We start from the raw sequence: 13,763 nt of genomic DNA on the forward strand, positions 1-13,763 counted from the left end.
CAATGTGCTTTAAATGTGGTGCTTGCACAACCGAGTCCCCCAGTGGTATTCCAGTATTGGGCCCAACAGTACAGAGATGTGTGTGTGTGTGTGTGTGTGTGTGAGAGAGAGAGAGAGAGAGAGAGAGAGAGAGAGAGAGTCTTAATATTTAGATATTGCTGATCAGAATGTCTACCTCAAACTACCTGGGGAAATATCAACCAAGACGTTTCATGCATCCGCTTCATAGTGATGCGTATGAGATCTGCTTGCCCTTTATATTTATTGACTACTGACCTTGCGCTGAAAATCTATGCTGGAAAATGAGGTTCCAAAGCAACTTAGGAACAGCAAGAATAGGAGAGGAAACAAGTGCAGCTTATCTGACCCCTGGTGCTAATTTTACTTTCTCCTTCTACCCACATCCTCTTCTGCTGGCATTCAGGATAGAGGCCAAGGATGCCTTTCACTTGCGCTGTTTCCATGTTGGCGTTTTCTTTCTTGAGGTGTGACCAGTGGCCTCAGCTTTTTAAAATTGGCTGTTGTGAAGTAGGAATTCTTATTCATCCATGCTCCTTGCTCCTTACTTTTTCAGTTCTGCTTTTATTCCTGACTGTCCATTCTTCAGTGCTGCTTAAGCGCAAAGCAGTCTACACACTTTGAGACCAAGGTAGTTTAAGAACCCCTTCTACGAAATCCTCCTTCCCTATGTGGCTTAAAAAACATGTGATGAAGCTCTGCCTAGACTGACCCTGCCTATTGAGGGAAGGCAGGTGTCCACAAGAAATGGGGATGTTTCAGTGGTTACGACTATTCAGGTAGGGCTTTCCCAATTCCAGTATTGTAATTTCTTCTTTCTAGATAGTTGGTTTTAACTTCTTTAACTTTTTGGTGGTTCGATAGTAATTCGTTGGCCAGCTGCTTAAGAGCTTTGGCACTATAATATAACATGTTAAGCTTCTGAATTGGCAATTTGAGAACAAACATACGTGGGGGGAAATAATCCCACATGTAGTTGTCGTGGTTTGGGACCCAATGGGCAGGATCCAAGTTTGGGACACAAGTCACACTGCTTCATTATTGGTCTTAGCAAGCAATTTCTCTTAAAGCCTTAAGATGCACTGTTTGTAGAGGCTGTTGTACCACCCCCAACCCCCAACTGAGCATGGAAGCCGCAGGGTTTTGCGGTGGTTTCGATTTTAATAATATGCGCTGCCGGATCATGCTTTCACAAATGGTCAACCTTGTGGACGCTGAGCAGCTCTCTGCCATGCATAAGAGTAACTCTCCTTGAGTTTGGAGTGTGCTGCCTTGCATGACCCTTTATGAAGATATTTGGAGACAGGAAGAGAAGGGGATGGGGGGGTGTCACTTGGCAGTGGGTCCCTTTTAGGCAACTGGAAGGTGTTAGTGTGCCGCTGACCATCTGTCCCCCTCAGCATAGCTTTTCTCTGCCTTCTGTTTACCACAGAAGGGCTTACCCATGCTCTGTAATACGTAGACACGAAATTCTGACCACAAGAAATAATAACATCCCATTTTTGCTTTGTTTCTTTCTATTTCATATTCACAGCAGACTGTTCTCTCTCCCCCCCAAATTGCCCCCCCCCATATTGGCAGGTGCATGTAAAAGTTTGTTGGCTGTATATTTCTTTTTTCCGTCAGTAATTTTCTGTTAAATTCTAGGAAAGCGGCCAGAGAGTTTTAGATCAAATGCAGCAGGATGGTCTCTCCCCCCCCCCATTTTGTTAAGCAGACAATAAATCCAACTTTCTCCGAGCTGCATTATTATTAGCATTACCTTCCTGAGCTAGTTAAAGGGTTAAAATTATGGGGAAGTTCAGCTAGCACTTGCAAGATATGGTTGCCTTAGCAACAGGCCTTCTAATCTGGTAGGTGACCTGAGAGACTGTGGAAGATGCAGGGGTTGGTTTGGCATTTCATTATTTCATGAGGGCTGCAGCTCTCCAGCTGGCTCATTTCTGAACATAAAGCTGCTGTTCTTGCCACTAGAATTACTGGCATTCCAAAACAAAATCTTCCAAAGAGAGGGAAAAACCTGTTTTGGATTTCACAGACCAATGTGGAGAAAGTCCAGCTAGGCTTGTGGCTCAAGCCACTATCCTTTTTTGCAAACCAGATTCCTCTCACCCCCTCCTCCCCACCTCTAAAAAGGTGTGAATTTCTCAGTTTCTGCCAAAGATTCTTCCTTATTATCACAGAGTGACAGCCTGGAGAAGGAAGGGAGGTTTTATTCCTTGTTGCCATTTTATTTATTTTTGGTTGCTCTTAAATGAAATGTTAACAGTCAAAATGCCAAACAGTTTGCTTGATCATTTACGCTTGCATGCATGGTGCCTCTGAGCTGATGGTCATTCCTTTGAGTTGATAGGGACAGCACTTGGGCGGATAAGGGTATGTGCATTTAGATCACGACCTTCAACGATAAGTATTTATCCCATCAGGTTGTCGGATATAAGAAATAGGAGAGCCACATAAACTTCTGTGGGAGTGCAATTGAGAAAGAAGGAAAGAGGAACCTGGTTCACACGAAATGAAAAACAGAGTGAGAAGGACCATGTGGGTTGGCCCAGCCACTGACATGCCACTTGCTGCTCATGTATGTGATGGAAGCACCTGCTTGCCCATCTGTGCAGCCTAACGGTGTTCAAAAGGGTTGTCCTTGCTTATACAGGGAGAGAACTCCTTCTGGTGGGGAGGGACACTCATTGGGCTAGAGTCCATCCCTGCATGGAGAAGTTTTACCTGCATACTGTCAGGGCTGGAGTCAGATGTCGGACAGGACGGAGAAGCAGTCAGTTGTCAGTGAAGTTGTTGCGTACAACTCAGCAGCACTTCCCAGTAGGTCTTGCCCCTATAGAATAGTTGCCAGGGCTGAAGGTCCCTGCCTGCCACCCTTTCTAAGGCTCCTCCTCTCCTGGATGTTTCCCAAGCAGTTGCAAACTGTGTCTGCCCACCTATGACCCCTGCCTGCTCTCCTCATTATCCTGTGTTCTTGGAGACTAGAGGGGAGGGAAGCTTGTTGCAGCCGGAGATTCTTCAGCAGTCTCTGGACTCCCACCTCTCCACTTCAGCCTCAGAGTTGGAACTATTCCTCATCACAGGTTCCTCCTGCTCACTAAACCCTGTTGTCCCTTCAGTATCCAGCACCTCCTTGCCAATCTTCATGCTCTCCTCAGAATCCCACCATCAAACTCTGGGCTTTGGGATTTCCTTTGGTGGTTCCTGACTGTTGCCTCTACTCCTCTTCGTCCAGTCCTTGACACATACATCGGTATGCAAGGAGAACCCCTCCCCACACCATCTAAGCACATGGAAAACATTCCTACCAAGTGTGCTGGTGGTGACACATGTCAACAGTGGAGGATGAGCTAAGCCACATTTTTTTTGCCACCACTGGAGGGGTGTGTGTGTGTGAATCGTGTGTATTGCTTTCTCTCAAAATGGGATTTGGTGCACTCCCAAATGGTTAAGCCATTTCCACTAGAAAGGAGGAGACATTTGGTATGTGGATATTGTTGGAACTCATTGTAGTGAAGTGTTTCAATGCAGAAACCTAGATCTCATGTTGATAGTCAGAGTGTCCTTTGGGACTCGGGGAAATAATTTTCTCATTGGACAGATTGGCTGGCGAACATGTTGTGTCCACCTCTCATTTTGTCCCCTTCCTATTCAGCTTAGAGGAGTGGCATTTATCAACTTTCAAAGGGTTATTTAATATGTTGGCTTGATCTCTTGGCAATTAAATTCCCCTGGTGCAGCCTTCCCCAAGCTGGTGTCCTTCAGGTACTGTTGGGACTCCCAACTCCCATCAGCCTTAGCCGGCATGGCCAATGATCAGGGATGATGGGAGTTGCAGTCCCAACAGTACCTGAAGGACACCAGTTTGGGGAAGTGGTCCTTTTGTATGTATCTGCTGTCAAGCTCCTTTAAACAGGATGCTACTGGGGAAGGGGCAGTTCAAAATCAGGCTGTTGAGTTGCCCCCAAGATTACGTCACATATTTTTCTTATACACATATTCCTCCTATGAACTATCCTTCCACGGACCAAAAATCTTGGAATTGGCCCTTCTTGCAAGCTATACTGATCATGCTTTCAGTTTCTCCCAAATGGTATTCAGGTAACCCTGCAATGGCTCTGGTCCCTTGATGGCTGCTTGTGTGGAGAAACGGAAAGGCACTTGATTTTTCAGCTGTTTCAAGTAGCTGTGAATTTCTGGTGACAGGGTCGGTCCTTAAATGAGTAAGTAGTTGGAATTGGCCATAAAGTATTCTTCCCATACATCAAGCACTTTCTCATTTTCTACATAGGTTGTGCCTTTTGATAGTTGCTCCTAACTTCTACAAGGCTGCTGTTGAGGATTCTTATATGAAGAATATCCCCAGTGCTGCTTTGTCAAGTTTGCTTGTCGTGAGGCTAAGGATCAATATTCATACTAACGTGCCTATATGTTTATTACACCCGATCCTTAATTTAATTTCCTCCAGGCCAGCTTTGAGGGTTCCCACTTTGGGATTCACTCACACTTTCTTGCTTTGGGCACCTACATCGTGCGAAGGTAAGTTACATAATTCTAAAGCTTGCACTTGTAGCATTCGGAATATTGACTGACTCCCAAAGGTGTTTCCTCATTTGTTCTTTGTTTTCCAAATCAGATATTTTAAGTAGAGCTGCAACACTTTGTTGAGTAGATTATTTCAGTCGACTTAAGTTAATCCTATTGGACATGATATAATAATAATAATAATAATAATAATAATAATAATAATAATAATAATAATATACTGTTTTTAAATATAAGTATTTTAAAAATCTGCAAGTACCTTTGTAAAAGACGCAATCTTTTCCAGTGGTCCAGAAGGTCACCAAAAGGCCAGAGGGAGGGAGGGAGGTCAGAGCCAAGTGCATGTATCCCTGAATGAGCCCCCCTAGCCTGGCAGAGGCTGTATCGCCTTCCTCTCTTGCCTGGCACTTCCAAGGTCTAGGCAGCTGGGTGCAGGAGGCAGCGCTGCCCAGGCTGGCACTGGCACTAAGAGGCTGAGTCGGGGGGCTCGCCGGGGGGCTCATGGGGAGCCGAGTCCAGGCCAAGGCCACCAGAGGGGAGGACAGCCAGGGAGAGAGGGACAGTGGTAGGTGATTGGGTGCCTTCAATGCATTCTCATGTGGTGGAGAAGGAGACTGGGGCAGCTCAGAACAGTCAGTTGGGGCCCCCAAAATATTGGGGGGCACTGAAGGGGTCTTGGCCCCTTAGAGTTGGTGCCTCTTATCTTCCTTCTCTCATGCAGGAGGAACACCTCTCCTAAGATGCTTACTAACACACACTTGTTCACCACCTAGAAACAAAAATCATGCTTACTGATTCTGAAATGCCATATGCTGATTTATGCAAATGTAATTGATTGACTAATTGAGCAACTAACACTCCTACAGTTAATCAATTAACATTCTTTAGTTAATTTTTAGCTTTGCACCAGATTTGCACGTGTCCTTGCTGGTGCCCAGTTAGCCATTGGTTGTTGTTTTTAATGACTTGGTTTGGACCTATAAATCTCTGAATGGCGGCTCCTTGGCTCCTTGAGATAGTGAGGGACTGGGTTTTTGCAGTCAGAAGAGCTTGAGCTTTTAGTCCTAAAGTTTAATTGAGAGCTGTTACTGGCAAGGGTCTGGGGCAGTAAGTTCTGGGAATCGTCTTGAGCTTGGCAGAGCCTGGCCTTGCGGCTCCTCAAAGCAGACTGAAAGCCGCCAGCCAGCTCTTGAGTTCAAGAAGTTTAATTCTGTATCTGTTTGGGTTTGAATGGAGACAATGGTTTTCTAACCCACTAAAGGGGGTTAATTAACGCAACCACCTAATGGTCACTCTGTTTATTTTGCGTACATTTAGGCTTTAATTGAATTTTAGCTACTCCTTGATATTTCATGACTATTTGACTCTACAATTTTCCCTCCATTGCTCGTGAACATATAATATATGCCCGCTAACAGATGACACTTTGTGCATTGGATGAAGTGGACGAGCTCACAAAAGCTTATGCCTCAGTAAATCTATAAGTCTTTAAGGTTCCACGAGACTGTTTTACTGCAAGATGCTAACACGACAATCCCTCTGGACTCTTGACATGTGTAAATCTTTCAAATTAAGCATATTTGCATATTTTCTTATTGGGAGTATTTCTCTCTTTGCAACTCATAGGTAGGCACGAGGACGACAATCCTCCCCCCGCATTTGCCATTTCCCCTGCATTTAAAGTTACATCTGCAGGTTTAAGGGACATAATTGTAACGACAGCTAAAATTTGCAGGATATTGATTTGTGTCCCTAAATATTTTTTTGCACAAGTGTGCTTCAGTCACTTAATATGTGACTTAATATTTATGTTGAAGGTTTAGAGTTATTTTTGATTTGAAACAAGTTGCGACTTTGAATGTGCAGAATGTTTGTGAAATTTTAGAATGTTTTTTAGCAGGGTATGGCAGCTAGATGGATATCAATAAACAATATTTTGCCTTATAGTTGTGTGCAAACCCAGGTTTGTGGTATTGGTCACTTCAAACAAACCATGAGCTGTAAGCCAAGAACAAAACTTGGTTTGCAGCTTGTTGCTTGTTTGGAGTAAGCTTGTAGCGTTAAGCCCAAACCATGGCTTAACCCCTAATAGCACAGTAGTAACAGTATCAGGGGGAGGAGAGAAACAGCTATAATTTTAACTCAATGCACCAGTACATGGATTGGTTTATGCTTTGCGTTTTGCAGGCCTTTGATTTCTGGTAGATTTCTGGCAGATTTTTCAGATTGAAGTTAGCCTGTCCACTAAACTTCTGCTAGGCTTTTCAGTGATGTGGGTAAGGGTTTTAGAGAAGCTGCAGTAAATCTAGGCACAATTATCTTGCAGCCCAGTGCCAAATAGCTTGTGGTGCAAAAATCTGTAATCTTGACTCAAGAAAAAAGAATGAATCTCTATAGAGGAAAAACTTGCATCACCAAGTTTTGTTTCGTTGGAGGTCACAGCTGAAATTTACAGCCAGTCCTGAAATGCTACCCATTTCAGTACCAATGAATATGATGTCAGCAAAAGCCACTGGCTGAAATGCTGCAGTGGGACAAACTGCAGCAGTGAGACCTGTAGCCAAACTGCAGCAAGGTAGACAATTGCAGTGTGTGTGTGTGTTATTTAAAGTGCCAATGTGCCAAATCATGTTGCAGCTGTACATGCATGAAAATAAGCAGACCACCCCCTCTCTCCCTACATGTAATAATAATAATAATAATAATAATAATAATAATTGCAGTTATCATCTCCATATCACATTGCTCACTTTTATTTTGATTCACTTAGCCCCTCCCCCAAAAATAATATTTCTGATTAGTAGCAATATGTCCTTAAGGGGTCTGCTTTTAAAGGTTTCTATCTGAAAGCTGAGAAGTACCAGATAGTACCTGTTGGCTATCCCAGTAAGAAAGACCCTGCCTGCCCTACTAAGGCTGAAATAATAACTCAACTTACGTTAAGGTTACCAGACATCCCCGTTTCCCAGGGACAATCCCTGGATTTACAAATCAGTCCCCTGACAAAATCCATCTATTTAGTAGGAAGTTGAAAAGTGTCCCCGGATTCATTGAAAAAAATCTGGTAACCTTAACTTACGTGGGAGTAGGTCCTATTAAATTCAGTAGGACTGATTTCTGACTGTGGCTAGAATTGTTCTCTGTGTGTAATGTCATTGGCTCAACGGTTTCTTGCTAGTTGACCAATGCAAACAGACATTCCATATCTTTAAAAGTATCTTGCTAGAAAGTTTGGATCAGGGTTCACCCTCACCCCAGGTGAACAACAGTTCAACAGTTATGATGTGTTCTCTGTAACAGAAGGAAACCCATCTTAGATAACCCACATGCCAATTATTTCCTGGTCAGAATGAAGTTGTTAACCCCCTCTATTGTCCACCAGCTTCCCACATGGAGCCCAAATTTGGTTCTTCAGTCCCTTTTGAACCTTTAGCCCAGTTTTCTATGATGTTGCTGCTTCTCCATAGTCCTGAATTCAGCAAGATTTTTCTTTGTCCCTGTGGACATTGCAGAGTGTTTTAGCTACAATAAAATTGTGGTTTGCCCTGTCCCATTTAACTAACCTTTTCGCAGATCTCAGGAGCTTTCCCTATTTAATGTTTGCCCAGATCCAAAGCATGCCCAAGTAAAGTGTTTGGTGTCCTTTGACTATTTGGAAAGCTCATAAGCATTCATTGGTCATACCAATGAGTTTTGAAGTCTTATTTGTATCTCTCTGGCATAAACTCTTGCAAAGAATTGAAGTCTGTCCTGGTTACATGGCCAATAGCTGACATAACTGAAGCATCAGGGAAGCATCAGCCATAGGGTTTATGGTCCAGACTCTTATGAGAGCAGTCTCTTTTGGGGGGCATCTCTAGGACACCAGCCCAGACAACAGTCAGCACCAAGCACTGCTAGGTGGAAACTTAGGTTTCTATGGACACAGTCTTTTAGTTATGGTTTGAAGTACCTTCCTGCCAATTTTTAATCCTGATGGCGGAGGTTCTCGATCCCGGACCTGCCTTGTCTAGTTTCTTGCTTTAGTATGTGTACTTCAGTCATCAGCTCTCAGCTTCCTTGGAAGGAAGGCAGGAAACAAATAATAAATAAATTGGAGGTGGTTGTTGTTGTTTTGTTTCTGCCTCCTGGCATCCCAGAGAAGAGAATTTTTTTAAGGGTTTTGCAAAATGAACAACAGCACTTATATTTTACAAACAACATGAATAAGCAACAAAGGAAAATAAATAGTGTTTCCATCCTTCAAACATGGAAAGCCACTGCTGAAATGTCTATGTTGTGCTGAGAAGAAGATTTCTCAGTACTTTTAGGGTGCTTCCTTGTTTCAGATTAGAGCAAATCTACTTTTCTCTTTAAAATCTCATCTCGGCCAAGAAATCTTAAGGCATTCTCTCTCAGCTTTTCACCTGCAGTATAGGGATAATAATACTGATCTACTTTGCAGGGAATAATTCAGCTGATCTACAATTGAATGCTTAAAGCACTTTACAGTGTATTCAAAGTACTATATAAATAATTTTATATACTATATAAATAATATAAATATAAGAATTATTACAAGAGTAGACTCATGCGCAAATTTCATTTTGTGTTTTATTTCAAACAAAAATAATTAAACTATTCTTTCCCTTCAAGTGGTTTCACAATTTATTGGCTTGGGCAGTACAGAAGCATAACAGTAAGCTTACCCTCTCTGTATAGGTAAGGGTTGGTATTACCCCACCAAAAAATAATAATTCTCAGCCACTGCAAATGGCTTTGCTAATAAAAAGACATGTATAAACTTTAAAGAACTTGACTTGAGCTCATACTCACTACAACATTCACTAATAATGTGAAGCAGAGAAGCTGAAGTGGAAAATCCCCTTTCTGTGGCCTGCAAACCCCAGGTCAAATAGTTCATGACCTAATTATTTTTCCAAATTGCGCATGTGGCATAATTTGCTTGCTTTGGGCTATGTCATTGACCTACTCATATGTGTTCATTGGTTTTGCTGTTTGCGGCATCATAAGTAATATGTGTTATTTTGAGTAATGGGTACTGGTTAAATGAGGAGTTGAAACACGGAGTTGAGTACAGCATGGTAACTCATCAACAGGGTAGGTTAGACTCAGAAATGTCTAGTGTTGTCCAAGAACAAGAATGAAGTTTAGAAGCTGCACGGGGATTACAAGCTCCCCGTTCAGACCCAATACTTTAACCTAGTAGCAATGCATATGGTAAGTGTGCCATTGTTAAAGACAACAGTGTGAAGGAGTACTATACACCTAAGTTCTATTCTGTCTTTGGTCCACTGAGTCAGAGAGCAGCGCTGGAGAGGCAATGGGAGTACAGTCCTCAGCACCCCTGAAGAAGCCTCCTTTTACAGCAGTCTCTAAGGCATGAGTATTCACTCTGCCTTCCATCTTACTATATACTATTTCCCACTAAGCAGGCAAGTGTACAATGCACAAGTCCAATGCTAGTGGGATCAGTCACCCTCAAATTCATATTCTTCCTGCTTCCTATAGGCCATTTTCGCTCCCAGTGTTATGTTACATAAAGCCTTGAAAGGATTAAAATTTTATGAGTAAACCCTGTTTCATCATGCGAGCACACACAGTCTAGTTAAAAACAAAATTATCGGAGCACGGAACAGAAATAAAGCACATTCCTGTTACACTGGGTTTGCTCCTGCAAAACTAATTTCTGCCCCAGTATAAAATACGTAATCAATAATCAGTATAAATTGAGTATGCTATATAAAGCTAGGCAAAGGAAATGAATGTTGCAGAAAACATGCATGGCTGAGCCATAATAGTACCTATTTTTACAAGACAAGTGTCATTGGTACAACACCCTATATAAGCTATATACCATATGGTGTTGTGCAGTGATACTTGTCTTTTGAAACTGGGGACCAATATTTTATGCAGGTCCTTGTGATGGAGTGGGGAGTGTGAATATGCTTATCATTTGGATTCGAGAGTTGGTGTGCCTTTCAGTCTTAGCTTCAAAATTTGTGCTTTCTTGTTGCTAAAATGTCAGATCTTTCTCCCAAATACTAATTTTAAGAATCTCAAGCAGTATATGCTAGCAAAAGTTGTATCATGTACCAAAGCAAAATATAAGGTATTCTGCTAGCCAAAGAAGTTATTCTGAGGGGTATGTTCTAACAGCAAGCATACACAGAAGATAGGAACTCGCCTTACAAACTAGGTGCCGTTCAAGTGTTTGTACAGATTTAAATACGTTTATTGGTGCATATCACTGATGTTCCATGCATGTTATCTTGACATCTGCTGCCGTTAAAACAATTTATTTCCCACAACTCTAGAACATTTTAACTTGATGAAAATAGAACTTCACCCTATACACTAGAAGCTCACGAGTTAGTTGGGGGAAATGGGAGAAAGAATACATTTCAAATTCTGCACTGGCTGAGCCTTGTTAGTAGAAAAGATTAAAAATGAAAAGTATTGCTACTGTTCCTGGGGCCCTGTAAACATCTGCTGTGTTCTGCAAATGAACAGATTGATTGCTGACTTCACCTGGCTAGCCGAGTCTCTTGGTAAAGACTGAGTCAGACTCATTATTATGCTTTCATGCATTGACGTAAGAACCTCTGAGTTATGAATGGGGTGGGACCAAGCCCATTGGCTAGGGCCAGGCTGCAAGACAACAATGAGGTGACCATATGCAACACTCCAAGCCCATCTGAATTCTCAGTCACTCTGTGGGTGGGTGTTTCCCAAATATATGCAGTCCTTTTAACTCAGTTTTATTATACTGAGGCGAGTGACACTTGGATTTACAAAGAGCTGTATTCAGTCCTTTTGCAGAAGCATCTGTGCTGAACCTTACAGTTTCAGCTAATAAAAATATTTCAGGGAGGTGAAATCAACTGTTTAGGTAGGGCTGAAGAAAACAGCAACGCCAGCAGCCAACCATTCGAAAATCCTAAGCACGTCACAGAGAAGCTCCACTTAAAAAAATTGGTAACCACAATGGACTGGGTCAGACAATAATGGACACCACCTCACTAAGTCATACTCTGAGTATGACTAATGCTGCATTCAAACATGGGGTTTATTGAATTTAATTCACACCACTGGGCATGGTGTGGCACAAGAACCCGCATCATTGGGAATGTTGCCACTCCCTCACCCTTTTTGGGCATGGGTGCTTCTGTTCTCCCATGATTCGCTGCATGGAATGCCAAAATGCTGGCCAAAATTTCATTATTTGAACAAAGCTCCTGCAATATTAGGAGTCCCTAGGGTTTCCTCCCCCCCCCCCCCCCGGAAACAGTTCAAAAAGGTGAGTGCTAAGCTTTCACTAGATTTTGCCAGATTTCCAGATGTAGTTTTTTGTTGTTGTTGTATGAAAGACCACATAGAACAAACCTTAACAGGTAAGGAAACATTGGGGAAAGGAAAGTAAGTGCTGTCTGAATGCAGCCTAACTTAAGCCTAGTGGGTCTACCAATATTAGTGGATCTTCTGAAGAGTATGATTTACTTGGATTTCAGCATTGCTTATTAAGCTGAGAATGAGTGTCCCATTGAGTTACAAGTTTTGGTGCTTCTATCACAGCTTGTGGAAACCACAATTTCCATCTGCATCTGAACCAGAAAACTGATTTTATTTCCTGGTAAGTAAGCTGTATTAAACCACACTTTTTTTGTTTGGATATAAATAATATGGGTAGCAATATGATTTTGCTACACCAATCTTGTGGGACTTTTTCAAAACTAACAAATCTATTGTGACATATGCTTCTGTGGGCTAAGTAATCCACTAAATAGTGGACTACATTTTGTCACCCGCGAAATCTTGTGTCCTAATAAAAAGTAGTCCTCAAGGTGGCACAGAATTATTTGTCGTATAAATAGTATTAGTAATATTATTAGTGTCCTCCGTTCAAAAAGGATGCCTGGTTATCAGAAGGTTTTCTTGAAGAATAATGTGCACTGGGCTAAAACCCTTAGAGAGAGAGAGGGTGTGTGTATGTGTGTGTGTATATGTGTGTGATGTGTAAGGAATCCGAGTTTTGGGTAATCAATTAGTCCTCTGTATGGTTTTGGTATGAAATACTTAACACTGCATTAGCCTGAAGTGCAGAGAGGTAATAGGAGGATCATGTGTGAAACGGGCTCGGTAGATGCATCTTTGTGAAGGGAATAGGATTTATGATGGAGATGGAGAACCTGTTGACAGATTGTCCAGATCAAATGCATGACAAACATGGTGAAGAAAGAACCCTTTGTTCTAAGCGTCCTGCATTTTTTACCAAATACAGTTCAGAACACAAACTGCTTACTGAAGCAGACATTGAAGCTATAGTGCATGTGCTTGCACACTGTTGCTTATTAAGCTGAGAATGAGTGTCATCTTCCCATTGAGTTACAAGTTTTGGTGCTTCTATCACAGCTTGTGGAAGCCACAATTTCCATCTGCATCTGAACCAGGAAACTGATTTTATTTCCTGGTAAGTAAGCTGTATTAAACCACACTTTTCTTGTTTGGATATAAATCATATGGGTAGAAATATGATTTTGCTACATCAATCTTGTGGGACCTTTTCAAAACTAACAAATCTATTATGACACATGCTTCTGTGGGCATAGTGATCACTGTTCTTCCTGGTGAAAGTTACCTGGAAAAAAAGAATTAACTATAGCATTTGGTGGCGGGGGGCAGGGAGAGAAGAAATTAAATCTTGTATGCCATCCTTTTTAAATATCTCTGTTCTAAGTAATGCTTATTTACCAGGTGTCTTTTAACTGGCCGAAACAGTTCAGATGGGTCAAATAACGCTGAGCTGTCAGTGTGAGAAGTTAGGTGTTGCATATCAGGCTCAGAGTGCTACTCGGTGACATGCTTTGTCTCTGGCTATTTGCAGGAGTGGCAGTAATTCAGGACAAATGCCCTCCTGGGACTCCATCTGAGACCACCAAGCTTGTTTTCCCAGCAACCTCTGTCCCTGAAAGGGGAAAAGGTAGAGCATTGTTAAGCCACAGCAATCCATAGCCCTCTAGGTACTTGCTAATTTCAGTGTTTGTGTTCTGGCTGTCAGGACCAGAAGCACAACAGTAAGTTGATTTGTTTTATTCCCGGTTATTGGAAAAGATGAATGGTAGCATGTCACCGAAACAAAGGAGGATTGTGACGTTAGATATTATCTGCTAGGGAAGCTGATGGAGAATTGAGTAAAA

At 42.1% G+C, this 13,763-nt stretch overlaps 1 protein-coding gene across 5 annotated transcripts in view; it reads left to right on the forward strand.

Annotated features, from left to right (window-relative positions):
* SSBP3 (single stranded DNA binding protein 3) overlaps positions 1–13,763 on the forward strand; it is a 172,478-nt gene that overhangs the window by 49,872 nt on the left and 108,843 nt on the right. The gene's annotated exons all lie outside the window — the stretch shown is intronic.

The sequence above is a fragment of the Lacerta agilis genome, chromosome 6, assembly GCF_009819535.1.
Source record: "Lacerta agilis isolate rLacAgi1 chromosome 6, rLacAgi1.pri, whole genome shotgun sequence".
NCBI classification, from domain to species: Eukaryota; Metazoa; Chordata; class Lepidosauria; order Squamata; family Lacertidae; genus Lacerta; species Lacerta agilis.